We start from the raw sequence: 13,212 nt of genomic DNA, 5'->3' as shown, positions 1-13,212 counted from the left end.
GAGAAGGAATAGGAGATATGGATAAGAAGTGCTCATCACATTAAGTGATGGGCAGTGATCAGGTAGCCAGTGTAGACTTTTTGGGGCATGTGGGTTTTGAAATGTTACTGCTCTTTGTAGAGTTAGTTCTGATTTCTGCCTATAAAATAAAAGTCAATAAATCACGCAAGCAAGGGGCCTACTTATAACACAAGGACTAGGATGGGACAATATATCACGTATTGAAAGGCATTTTAAAAACAACCATTAAGCCCAGTCAAAATAAAAGCCCATAAGGGAACTGAGAAAAAGCAGATCCAGCCTCAGCTGGGAAACAAGGCAACCAGCCAGTCAGCTTTTTATTCTATTTTTTTAAGGTAATTTCAAGATTTTTGCATCTTCCCCCAAGATGTGGTTATGTGCACAAAAATGGAAATTCTGGCACACTAACATCTGAAATGACAGGAACTGAGGGAGTTAGGTGAAATATAAGATGATGCACAGAAAAACATTAAGACCTAAGTTGTAGTCCATGCTCTACCATGAACTTACTATGTGACCTTGGGCAAACTATATTCCCCTTCCTGAACAGTTTATCAACTGTTAATACTTCAGTGGATATTCATTCATAATTGAAGAATATCCACAGGAATGTTATTAAGATAGTGAAAGTTAAAAGAACTAGCAATGTTTAACCTGGAGAAGAGAAGACACATATATGAGGGGAGGAAGGGTCATGATATTTGTCTTTAAGTATTTGAAGGGCTATCATATGGAAGAGATTAGACTTGTTTTGTGAGGTCAGGAAAAACTTCCTAACAGTTATCAAAGACTAGAATGTACTGCTTTGAGAAGTAGCAGGTCCTTTTTCATTTAAGGTCTTTAAGCAGAGAGTAAGTGCTCACTTGTGAGAAGATGAGCTTCTTGAAGGTAAGAACAGTTCCTTTTTTTTTTTTTAAATCTTTGGATGCTCATTGCCTAGAAATACCTGGCCATAGTAAGTAAACTTATTCTTACTTAGTAAGTAAGTAATCTATTCATCGCATAAATTCTCTTTAGCGGCTCTTCTAGATTAAAAAAAATTCATGAGTACCAGTGATGATGCATTTCTCTCATTCTTCTAAAACACCCAATTTCTCCTTTCCTTTTCTATTTCCTGGATGATGCTTTTTAAAATTATTTTTTCTATTTTCAAACTTTTTCCCCCCCAGTTTCTCCTACTAGGAAAAAAAAAAACCCAAATATCCTTATCATTAATGATATGTACAGTGAAGCAGTACAAATTTCCATATTGGCCATGTCCAAAAATATATCTCATTCTACATATTAGCTTATCACCTTTGCCAGTTAGACAGGTAGCATTCTTTATTATCAGTTCTCTATAATCATGACTAATTATTGTGTTAAGTCTTTCAAAATTGTGATTTTTAAAAAAAATAATGTTGTTATAGTATAAATTATTCTTCTGGTTCTACTCAGTTCACTATGTATCAGTTCATATTAGTCATCCTTAGGTTTCTCTGAAACCACTTTTTCATCATTTGTTACAATAATATTATTCCATTATATTTAAATATCATAATTTGTTCAGCCATTCCACCATTACTGCATCTCCTTAGTTTCTAGTTCTTCACTACTACAAAAAACTACATTTTTGTATATATAGGACCCTTTGCTCTTTGATCCCATAGTGGTATGGCTAGGTCAAAATATATGTATAGTTTAGTAATTTTTGTGTGCAGTTCCAAATTTCATCCCAGAATAGCTGTAACAATTCACAGCTCCATCAACAGTGTATCAATATGGTTGTTTTTTTTCATAGTCTCTCCAACATCTGTCATTCCTTTTGTCCATTTTGCCAATTTAATGGATGTGAATGGAACTACTTTTTCTTTCCTTTCCCTTCCCCTTCTCTTCTTCTATTCCAAGCTTTAATGTACATTTCTAAAATAATTAGTAATATAAAATATTTTTTTTTCATATGAAAATGGACTTTCTTCTCTTCAGAGTTTCCTGTTCATATCCTTTGACCATTTGTCAATTGGGGAATGACTGCTATTCCTATAAATGTTAATCATTGCCTTACAAATCTTGGAAATGAGACCTTCATAAGAGTTTCTGTAAAGACTTTTACTGATTAGCTGTTTGCCTTTATCTATCTATTTATTTATTTAAAATATACATTGCTTTATGAATCATATTGGGAGAGAAAAATTGGAACGTAAGAGAAAAACCATAGGAGAGGGGGAAAAACAGAAAAAAGAAATTAACTTAGTATATATTGATTTACATTCAATCTCCATGGTTTTTTTTTCCCCCCAGATGCAGATGGCATTTTCTATCCAAAGTCTATTGAGATTGCCTTGGATCACTGAACTGCTAAGAAGAAGCAAGCCTTTTATAGTTGATCATTACATAGTCTTTTTGTTATTTTGTACAATGTATTTCCGGTTCTGCTGGTTTTGCTTAATAAAAGTTTATATAAATCTTTTCAGGCCTTTCTAAAATCAGTTTGTTCATCATTTTTTATAAAAACAATAATATTCCATTACGTATATATACCACAACTTCAGTCATTCCAATTGATGAGCATCTACTCATTTTCCAATTACTTGTGACCACAAAAAGAGCTGCTACAAACAGGTTTTTTGCACATTGTAGATCTTTTCTCTCCTTTATGATTTTCTCGGGATATAGACTCAGTAATGGCATTACTGGGTCAAAGGGTATGCACAGTTTTATGGCCTTTTGGGCATAGTTTCAAATTGCTCTCCAGAACGGTTGGATTATTTCACAACACCAACAATGTATCAGTGTCCCAGTTTTCCCATATTCCCTCCAACATTTATCATTATCTTTTCCTGTCATCTTAGCCAATCTGAGAGGTGTGAGATGGTACCTCAGTGTTGTTTTAATTTGCATTTCTCTGATCATTAGCAATTTAGAGCATTTTTCACATGACTATAGATGGCTTTAATTTCACTATCTGAAAATTGTTCGTATGCTTTAACCATTTATCAAATGGGAAATGACTTGTATTCTTATAAATTTGACACAATTCTTTATATATTTTAGAAATTAGACCTTTATTAGAAACACTGGCTGTAAATTTTCCCCTCCAGATTTGTACTTCCCTTTTAATTTTGTTTCTCTTGGTTTTGTTTGTGCAACCCCTTTTTAATTTAGTGTAATTAATTTTGCCTTTCTTAATGTTCTCTAGTTCTCTGACTTTTAATCTTAACTACAATTGGATGGGTTTGTGCAAATTTTTAAAAATTTTATGCAATCAACTTTGGCTTTCTTAGCCTTTGTTTAGCTAACTCTTCCCTTAACCATAGATCTGAAAGGTAATTTTTTCCTTGTTCTTCTAATTTATTTATTATGTGGCTTTTCATAAGTTTATGTCAGTGATTCTTTATTCCAGTATGGGGTTTTGGATACCATTTACATCACTTATTATGCACAAATGAGACAAGGAACAGGAATCCTTTATCTTCCAGATGCTCTCTTTTACATAACCCTTCCATTTTATAAATGGAAACCAGAGATTAAGTGGTTAGTCTGAAGGTCACATATGCATTAAGTGATGTAGTCAGGTCTTTTGACTCAAACTTTTCCACTGCACCATTTTTTCTCTTCCTCATCCCCTATTTTACTTCTTGTAGATGGTAAATCCATTTCTTATAGATGTTGAGGTCTAGATTTTCCTACCTGTGGTTGTCAAAGGGCTAACTTCACAAATCCCAGACAATGATGATGACTCTACTCCTACTAGCAATTAAAGCTACAGCTTCTTCTACTACTTTGATTCCTCGATCAATCATGGATCCTTAAAAAAAGGACTGCTTTAGAATCTATATAGGGAAAACCATATAGATGAAGAACGCTTATTTTCCAGATTTGTAGCTGAAGATATTCCACTGAATTAGACCAGCAGTGCATGATTTTAGATAATCCCTGCAGGTGGACAAATGACTGGGGCTGAAAACTGAATAGGAAGACGAGATCTCTGTATTTGAGAAATAGATCCAGGGGAGGCACATAATGACTTGTTAAAATACTGTTAGTTTAATAAATCTGTATAATGAATGAGTATGCCGGGATGAACTATAAAGTACCTCCTTATCTAATGTTTATATGCTAAACTATTTTCCAGGTCTGACTTCTATGTTCCACCTTCTAAGGTCCTTTCTGGCTCTGTGATTCCATGACACGTCACTTGTCCAATCAATTCAATAAGTATTTATTAGATCCTTGTTATGTCCCCTAGCCACATGCAAGATACAAAACAAGCAAATTATCCTTGTCCTCTGGAAATCTATAATCTCAAATGAATATTTGTTTTGTTCAGTCGTGTTCAGTTCAGTTCATGATCCCATGTGAGGTTTTCTTGGCCAAGATACTAACGTGATTTCCCATTTCCTTTTCCAGCTCATTTTACAGATGAGGAAATGATGCAAGTAGGGTTAAGTGACTTGTCCAGTCACACAGCCAGTAAGTTTCTGAGGTCAGACTTAAACTCATAAAGATGATCCTTCTGATTCTAAAACCAGGCATTCTATTCACTGAATAGCTAGCTACCTGAACAAATATTTACTGATATGAAATTATTCAGTACTCACAGAATATAAATTAGAAATCATCACATATAACCCTCTCATTTTATAGATGGAGAAATTAAGAAAGAGAAGAGAAAGATCTTGTCTCAGGTCACACAGGCAATCAGCAAGAAGGGCAACATCACAACACAGTTCTCTTTATTCCCATCCTTGGATCTTTTCAATGTTATTATTATTATTTTAATCATCATCAAATCAGTAGGATTCCCACTAACCTTTCCTATCAGGAAGGATATGGCCAAATATTTAAAAAATGTGATAAGAAAGTACCTATATTTCTAGGCAAGTATCTGGTGGTGGCTGCACATCCTATTCAAGTCAGAAGATTCGTCAGGAATAGAAGCTCCATCCACAGGTGATCTTCCTAGGGCTCAAACAGGAGCCCAGAACATGACACTGCCTCCTCTCCTACTTCCTGGAATGAGCACTCCGAGTTGGGGGACAACCCACAGAATTCTTCCATTGTAACAAAGCATGCTGGGGGACCATACGACACTTGTGGGTTGCCCAGGCATGCTGGCTAGAAGGAATGTGCCAGTCCCTTCAGTTCGAAGTTGGCTGGCTCTAGCCTAGTCACTATGGTAACTAGTTGCCCCCCCCCTTTTTTTTTTTGACAAAGCAGAGATCTTCCCCATCTTGTTTCCTTGGGTCAGGGACCCAAAGGGAAGAGACACAGATGTGAACATGCCTTATCTGTTTCAATGACTCTTTCTTCCCTTTACTATATTCGTTTTCTTTCTAAAAGAAAGAAAAGGACCAGCTCTATTTAGAGCTGCTTAGCCAGGGTTTAGAAACAAATAATCCTCAGTGTCTTCACTTGGTATCCTTTCTCCAAAATATCCTCTTGTTTGTTTTTATTTTAAGACGCTGGATTAGTTGGGGAATGGACAGCTGAACAAACTTCAGTTAGCCAAGTGCAGTCACAAAGCACATGCAGTGAGAAATATATCTCGTGCCAAAGACAAACAAGGGGGTGGGGACAGAGGAGACAACCCCAGAACTAATTTGCCACCACATGTGGCCTTTTAAGCATTTTTTTGAGAGGTCAGACCACTGCTTTGAGGACTCTTCTGGAATACCAAATACTGGCAACCCTCTTCATCTCCATCTATGTTTCTATCCCCTTATGATGGGCAGGGTACACAAAAGGGGCTGGAGACTCAGAGGGCTGGTATTAGAGAAACCAATTCCTCAGATCCTAAAAACAAACAAAAACCACACTCTGGGTCCCAACAGACTGAATGACAGAAACTCAATGGCTGACTGATCCTCAGCTTTCTTATTTATAATATGAGGAGGCAAGACAAGACAGCCTCTCCGGATCCTTCTATTGTCATTGATCTATATTCTAAGGTATTTCCTTGCGTTAGAAAATTCTATGATGAATTCACAGACTTCCACTTGGAACACCAATTAGAAAAGTAATGCACCAGTTTAAAGCTTTGGGCAAGTTAAGATGTTGTTCTCTCTCACAGATCTTGTCTCCTCCACCGTCTGCACTAGAGACCTGGTTTAGAGCTACACGAGTGTCAAAGCTTCCTTGAGTACCAGGATTGTACTTGTAGTTGAGTAAACATTTCTTGCCCCTTCAAGTTCTATCTCCTTTTTGTTCCTTTTAAATCTGTCTTCCCTTTGTATGCAACTTAGCAATCTAATACTATACAGGTTGGGTAGAATCCTGAAGAAGTCTTTTCTAAACAGAGGGAAAAATAATAGAGCCCCATTGCTTACAGGCAAATACTAACAACTTTCCGAGAACACATGCGGCTCTTGTATACTGACGCTGAAAACAATACGAATGGGAATTTTCGATCCTTCTCCACTGTCAGTTTGAAAAGATCCGTCATCTTTTATTAAAGCTGTCAGGAGGGGGCTGGGGTCCCCTGGGGGGACACTCTATGTGTAAATTGGGAAGAGAACATGTTTATTGCGCCGATTTTTGCACATGATACTATGGCTTCCTGTTTTCCAAACGATTAGAGATAATTACATAAAAGACGAAGAACCTGCAATATTGGAATGAACTCGCAGTGAACTTTGTACCAGCTGTGTAATCATAGAGGGCAACTTCACAGTCTCCTAGCAAATTCAAGACCAGATTCTACATGGTGGATTAAACAGCTCAAAAAATATCTATATTAAAAAAAAAAAAAAGTAAACGAGCAGGCGAGCTCTAAGGAGGTAACTTTGCTTTCCGGGAAACTTGGCTTTAAAAGTTTCTTGCCACAGAATGTGCCCCAATTCTCTGCCAGGGTAATATGACTTGGTTTCTTTTTTTCCCCTGCTTTTTCTTCACTTTGTAAATACTTAAGAGAAGGTGGCTGAGTCAGGGATTAGGAGGGGGAGGCAAGGGAAAGAAGTGTTTATTAATCCTCTGGATTCATGCCTCCCTTTAATACTGGGTAACTGCCATATTCACAGCCTTTGTGGCCAACCTTTCCCCTTTCCAAGTAGTGGAATATAGTAGCAGTAAGCCTGAAACATTTTGGGATACTTTCCTGAGACCTGGAAGCCAGGTGGTGTAGTAGATGGAGAGCCAGACCTTAAAAAAAAATCAAGAAGACCTGAGTTCAAATCTAGTCTCAGACTAGCTGTGTGATGCTGAACAAGTCTCCTCAACTATAAATTGGGGGATAATGACACTACTTCACAGGATTATATCTAGGATCAAATGGGATAATATTTGTAAAAGAACTTAGCACAGTTCCTGGAATACAGTAGATGCTTAATAAATGCTTATTCAATTTCTATTTCCCTTCCTCTATCCAATGCAGGGCCATTTCTAGTTATCCTGACCTATGTCTTGCCACTGGATCCAGAAAACTCTGGAGAGGAAGGCTGATGAATTTGCACAGCCCTTCCTCATTTAAATCCAAGCCACCTTCCTGATATATCATTGGTCCTCTGTGAGAAGGGCAAACAACATGTGAGGAATAGCAACTGCCTCACTGGGGACCCAACTGGCCAATTTCCGTTGGACAACACTGTTCCCTCCCTTTTTTCCTTCCTTCATCCACATGGGGAAGCATAACATTACTTATGGATGCTCTGCCAAAAAAGAATATAAATTTCTCGAAACAGCGCTCTGAAAAACCAGGCTTTGATAAAGTCCATTGGGATTCAAATGGAGCCACCTGACTATGCCTTAAACCTAAATCATTCTGACTCTTGTTGACTGGACAATAATAAACAGGACACAGCCAAAGGCTCAGTTGGTCACTGTTTGGAGTTTGTAGGCTCAGAATGAATGTAAATAAATTTTTTTTCCTGTTTTGACCAGTAACCCTGAAGGACATCTTCCCTTCCAGATTGATTCCCCACCCCCTTTTCTTGAGTAGGTAAAAGAGGGCATCTTTTGTCTCATTTCTTACTCCTCAAATCACTGAATGGTGTTGCCTCAAAAAAACTGAGACTTGGGAAAGATCTTAGCTTAAAAAGGCCGAGGTCTCTCACTGCCAGGAGCCATCTCCAGTCATCTTGACCTATATTTACCACTGGACCTCAATGACTCTGGAGGAGAGAGTGAGGCTGATGACTTTGCACAGTTCTGCCTCACTTAAATCCAACCCATGAATATGTCAGACAGTACCTTTCTGATGTCATTGGTCCTCTTTGAGAACAACAACAACAACAGCAGCTTCCATCAAAACCCAAACTGGCCTTTACTAGTACAATTAAAAACTTTTGATGAACACAACTTCACAAAGTAGAATGAAAAACAATTAAACTCTTTTTAATTCTATGTGTCTAACAGAGGGAGAGAAGTTTCACAGGTAATCTGAAAGAGAAGATACTTTTAAAATCATCTGTTTGGCTTTGGGATGACTTGCATCAATTTTAAACATTCATTCAAAAAAATAATAATAACAATCAACATTTATGCACTGCTTTATCATTTACAAAATGCTCTCTGAACAACTACTCTTTGAGGGAGGAAAGCTATGTATTGTTCTTCCAACTCTGCAGATGAGGTAACTGAGGTAAATTAAGATAAAATTACTTGCCAGGTTTTAACACGGAAGCAAAGTTAGGATTAAAAATTCAGATCTTTAGACTTCACATTCAGCAATCTTTTGATCATACTCCAGCACAATTATTTACAGTCTTGGGCTCACAACAGACATACACCAAAAAATTGCTGATTGATTTTGCTTGAGTTTATAATATTCAAATGATTTGAGGGTAACAATATAATTCAATGCAATAAACATTTATTAGTGTCAGGAACTAGGCTAAAATGCTGGAGATTGAACTAAGAAAGCAACAAACCCTGTCTTCAAGAAACTTACAACAATACACAAAAGAAAGCTGTAACAGTGAATATGTTGTAGTTGACAGATAGAAGGAGGGAAGTCTGCTGGCATTATAATAGATTTCATATAATTTTTCCTATCTGAGAGAGAATTGAGAGAGAATTTAGACCAATCTCCACTCATTCAACAGACAAACTAAAGTGCAGACAGGAGGACTGACTGTCTAAGGTCATAAGATGACTTGCGTAGCTAAGTGGCACAGCTAAGAGTATCCAGACTCAGGAAAATGTCCTTAGACATTCAGTATCTCTGTGACTCTGGGCAAGTCAGTTAACTCTCTTTGCCCCAGTTTCCTCAAATGGTCAAATGATCTGGAAAAGGAAATAGCAACTACTTCCGTGCGTTGGTCAAGAACTCCCCAAATGGGATCACCAACAGTCAAACATGACTGAAAGGACTCAACAACAAATGACACTTGCCCTCACGGCAAATAAGATTTGGGAGCACCAGCTTCCTCATCTGACTCAGATGCAATGAGAAAAAGAACAGAAAAAAACCTAAACACTATACACATGTGAGTTATTAATTACTACTCAGTTTCACAAGGGATGTGATGAATAGAGAAGTGAATTATACAGGGACAAGGAGCAGAGCTACAAAGACAACTCCTTATCACCATCCTGAGCCTCAGCTTTGCGATGCTCACAGAGCTGTACTATAAGCATATCACTAACCATGTGATGTGGCACTGCTTTTGGGAGGGCTGTGATATCTAATTTGCCTCAGACTCCTGCTTCTAACTCAGGAACACAAAATAAGTCTCCCAAATCTTCTCCATGGGAGACATCTGCCTTTAATCACATCCACTGCTAAATGTCATAATAGCCTCATTCACAGGTAGCTTAATGAACATTTAATTGGTAATAAAACAATCTGAATTTCAGATACACTGGACTACATAAACACTGTTCTGCCATGCAGGGTCACAGGCATACCACAGTTTACATGTATATACCTAGAGGAATATTCCCATACACAAGGGGACCAAGAACAGAGAGTCTGCTCTTCAGTATGGGATGCCCTTTCAGTCATGTCCCTCCTATATAAGACCAGGCCGAGGAGTATTCACATACTCTTTACTCCTCACTCCCACTTCTGGATCTTCCTTCTATGGCTCATTCACTTGTGTCTCACTGCATGTATCTGGATCAATTAGTCCATAGCCTGATTGCAGTTATTTGACAGGTCCTTAGTTCATTCTCTCTCCTGTCTCAAAAAGTTATTATCACCTGGTTCACAGGCTTCTTCTCCACCTCAATCCCAATCACATCCGTACCTGTGAATTTCTAAACACACATATACACATACAAACACAACACACACACATATATGCATAAACATATTTTCTCAAACCCTCTGGCCTTTTAGTTTATCTGTCCCTTTGATTTGCCTCTATCTCATTTCTCCATATGGATAATCATATTTTTGATAGAAGAAAGAAGCAAAGGAAGAAAGAATGGGAGATGACATCTAGAGGCTTTGAGATATCAAGTTGGGGAGGGGAGGGAGGCTTCAAGAGAGTCTCTACTTTCCCAGCAGAAGTAGCCGGGTCCTCTTTTGAGCCCAGAGTCTTAGAGGCTTGAGTAGAAAAGAGAAAGTCTGAAACATCTATTGTGTGGAGTGTAACGAAGTCAGAGAAACATAAGAGGATTACCATGTATCAGTGAAACTCTAGGTAACATGATGAAAATACATATACATCAATTTCCAGTAGACTCAGTCAATCTGGTTAAGTGCTCAGTAACTGTAAATGGGAGCAGACAGGGTAGCTGCTTACATTGGTACATTTTCAACTTGTGCTTTTGCCTCCTTTATAAAGGTCTGAAATTCCTTCCTCTGAACATAACCTCCTAAATGTCATCTCTCCCTTGTCTTCTCTTAAACCTATTCTTACCCCTCACTCTACTTGCTACTCACTCCCCAGTGAATCAATCAACAAGTACTTATAAAGGCCTACTATCAAACAAATCAAAGGATCCAAATTCAGAGAATAAAACAATCCCAACTCAGAAAGGCTTATGTTTTAACTAAACAGGACTAGAGTGTGTGGGTGTATATGTGTGCATGTATATGATGCAGTTGTTTTATATGTACACATGTGTGTATATAAAATATTATATATGTGTGTGTTACATGCATATGTATAAATAAAATTAATAAACACATACAAAGTAAATAAATGAAAAGTAGTTGAGATGGGAGGGCACTAGCAATTGGGAGGAAATCAAAAAAGAATTCATTCAGAAGACAGTGCCTAGAGTATATCTAAAAGGAAGAGAAGGACTTTATAAGGAGGCAGGAAAGAGCGGGTACATTCCAGGTATGGAGGACAATTGGTTCAAAGTCTCTCTCTCTCTCCACATACATAAATACGCATGTACATATGTACACACATACATGCATACACATATATATGTGTATACACATACACACACACTCAGTCCATTTTCTTTACTTTAGGTTTACTTTTTTCCATTTGTAGTCCTGACTCCAAAGGTGTCACTTTAATAAAATACTGACATGTTGAAATAAATAGAGTTGGCTTTGAAATCAGGAAGATTTGTATTTAAGTCTGACAAATACTGACACTATATCACTTGATCTTTTGATATCTTAGGCTATAATCTCAGACTATAAACCTTAGAGCATGTGATAATCTGTTTTGGGAGAGGGCATTTCTTCATCTGAGAGTCCCCAATAACAATGAAATCTCAGGAACACTCCCTATGTCTAGCCTTGCCTCCTAGTTCTATCACTCTTCTTGGATTGCAAGATCCCAACTCTAAATGATTCTAAAAATAACCTTTCCTTGGACACCCATTTTCATTTTGTGGAAAACTGCTAAAGGACTCATACCACATTCTGACTGGGGCTACTACAAATTGATCCTTCCTCTAACCAAGTTGGAAGCATCTAAGTGGCACAGTAGATAAAGCACTTGGCTTGGAATCGGGAAGACTCATCCTCATGGGTTCAAATCTAGCCTCAGACACTCATTAATTGTGTGACTCTGGGTGAATCAGTTTCTCCTCATCTGTGAAACAAGCTAGAAATGGAAATGGCAAACCACTTCAGTATTTCTACCAAGAAACCCCAAATGGGGTCAATGAAGAATTAGACCCAACTGAAAAATGACCCAGTAACAAAAACCTCAAGTTGATTCTCACTTATTCGTGGCAATCCTTTCCTTTTCTCTGGAGAACACTTTATTGCACTCTACATAGCAAATATTTCAGAGCTTTTTTTCTCTTCAAGCTTCCTAACAATCATACAAGAGAATATAAACATCTTCTTTACTGAGAAAATATACTCTCCGTCATGAGGTTCTCCCTTTCTTTTTACCCTCTATACTTTAAAGCCCCTGATGCCACCTTCCATTCATTCTTTCTTTGTTCTATCTCTGGCACAGATGGGATTTTTATCCATGATAAGCCCAACTCCTCTAATTGTACCTTGATCTTAAATCCTCTGGTAGCTTTCCTCTTCCATCATTAACATTTCTCCGTCCATTCATTATCTTCCTATTTTATTGGCTTTTTCTTTGTTTCCCTCTACCACAAAACAACCTGAGTAAGTTTTCTTAGCCCTGTCTTCATCCAAATCAATGGGAGGTTTCTTTCATCTTACACACACACACACACACACACACACACACACACACACACACACACACACACACACACACACACACACGCAATTTGTCCCATTATCACTTCAGGTTCTCATCCTGTCTCTTTCCTTTCATAATCAAAAGTCTAGTATAATCTATCTGTCCTAACTGCCCCCACTTCGTCATTTCTCCCTCACTTCTCAGCCTTCTGCAATAGTTTCTGACCTAATACTTGAAATTGCTCTCTACTGTTTGCTGGGATTGTTTTTTCTAGACCTCATTTTTCTTTTTTTGCATGAGTAATTTTTTTTATGACATTATCCCTTGTATTCATTTTTCCAAATTTTCCCCTCCCTCCCTCTACTCCCACCCCTAGATGACAGGCAATCCCATACATATTAAATGTGTTACAGTATAACCTAGATACAATATATGTATGTAAATCCCATTTTCTTGTTGCACATTAAAACTGGATTCTGAAGGTATAAGTAACCTGGGTAGATAGACAATAATAGTGCTAACACTTTACATTCACTTCCCAGTGTTCCTTCTCTGGGTGTAGTTTCTGTCCATCATTGATCAGCTGGAAGTGAGTTGGATCTTCTTTATGTTGAAGATTTCCACTTCCATCAGAATACATCCTCATACAGTATTGTTGTTGAAGTGTATAATGATCTTCTGGTTCTGCTCA

General features: G+C 37.7%; 1 protein-coding gene across 5 annotated transcripts in view; it reads right to left on the bottom strand.

Moving 5' to 3' along the window:
- EYA2 (EYA transcriptional coactivator and phosphatase 2) overlaps nucleotides 1–13,212 on the bottom strand; it is a 231,317-nt gene that overhangs the window by 81,004 nt on the left and 137,101 nt on the right. The gene's annotated exons all lie outside the window — the stretch shown is intronic.

Source organism: Sminthopsis crassicaudata, chromosome 2, assembly GCF_048593235.1.
Source record: "Sminthopsis crassicaudata isolate SCR6 chromosome 2, ASM4859323v1, whole genome shotgun sequence".
Taxonomy (NCBI): domain Eukaryota; kingdom Metazoa; phylum Chordata; class Mammalia; order Dasyuromorphia; family Dasyuridae; genus Sminthopsis; species Sminthopsis crassicaudata.
Note: the sequence above shows the minus strand (reverse complement) of the source record. Positions and strands in the feature narration are given on the sequence as shown.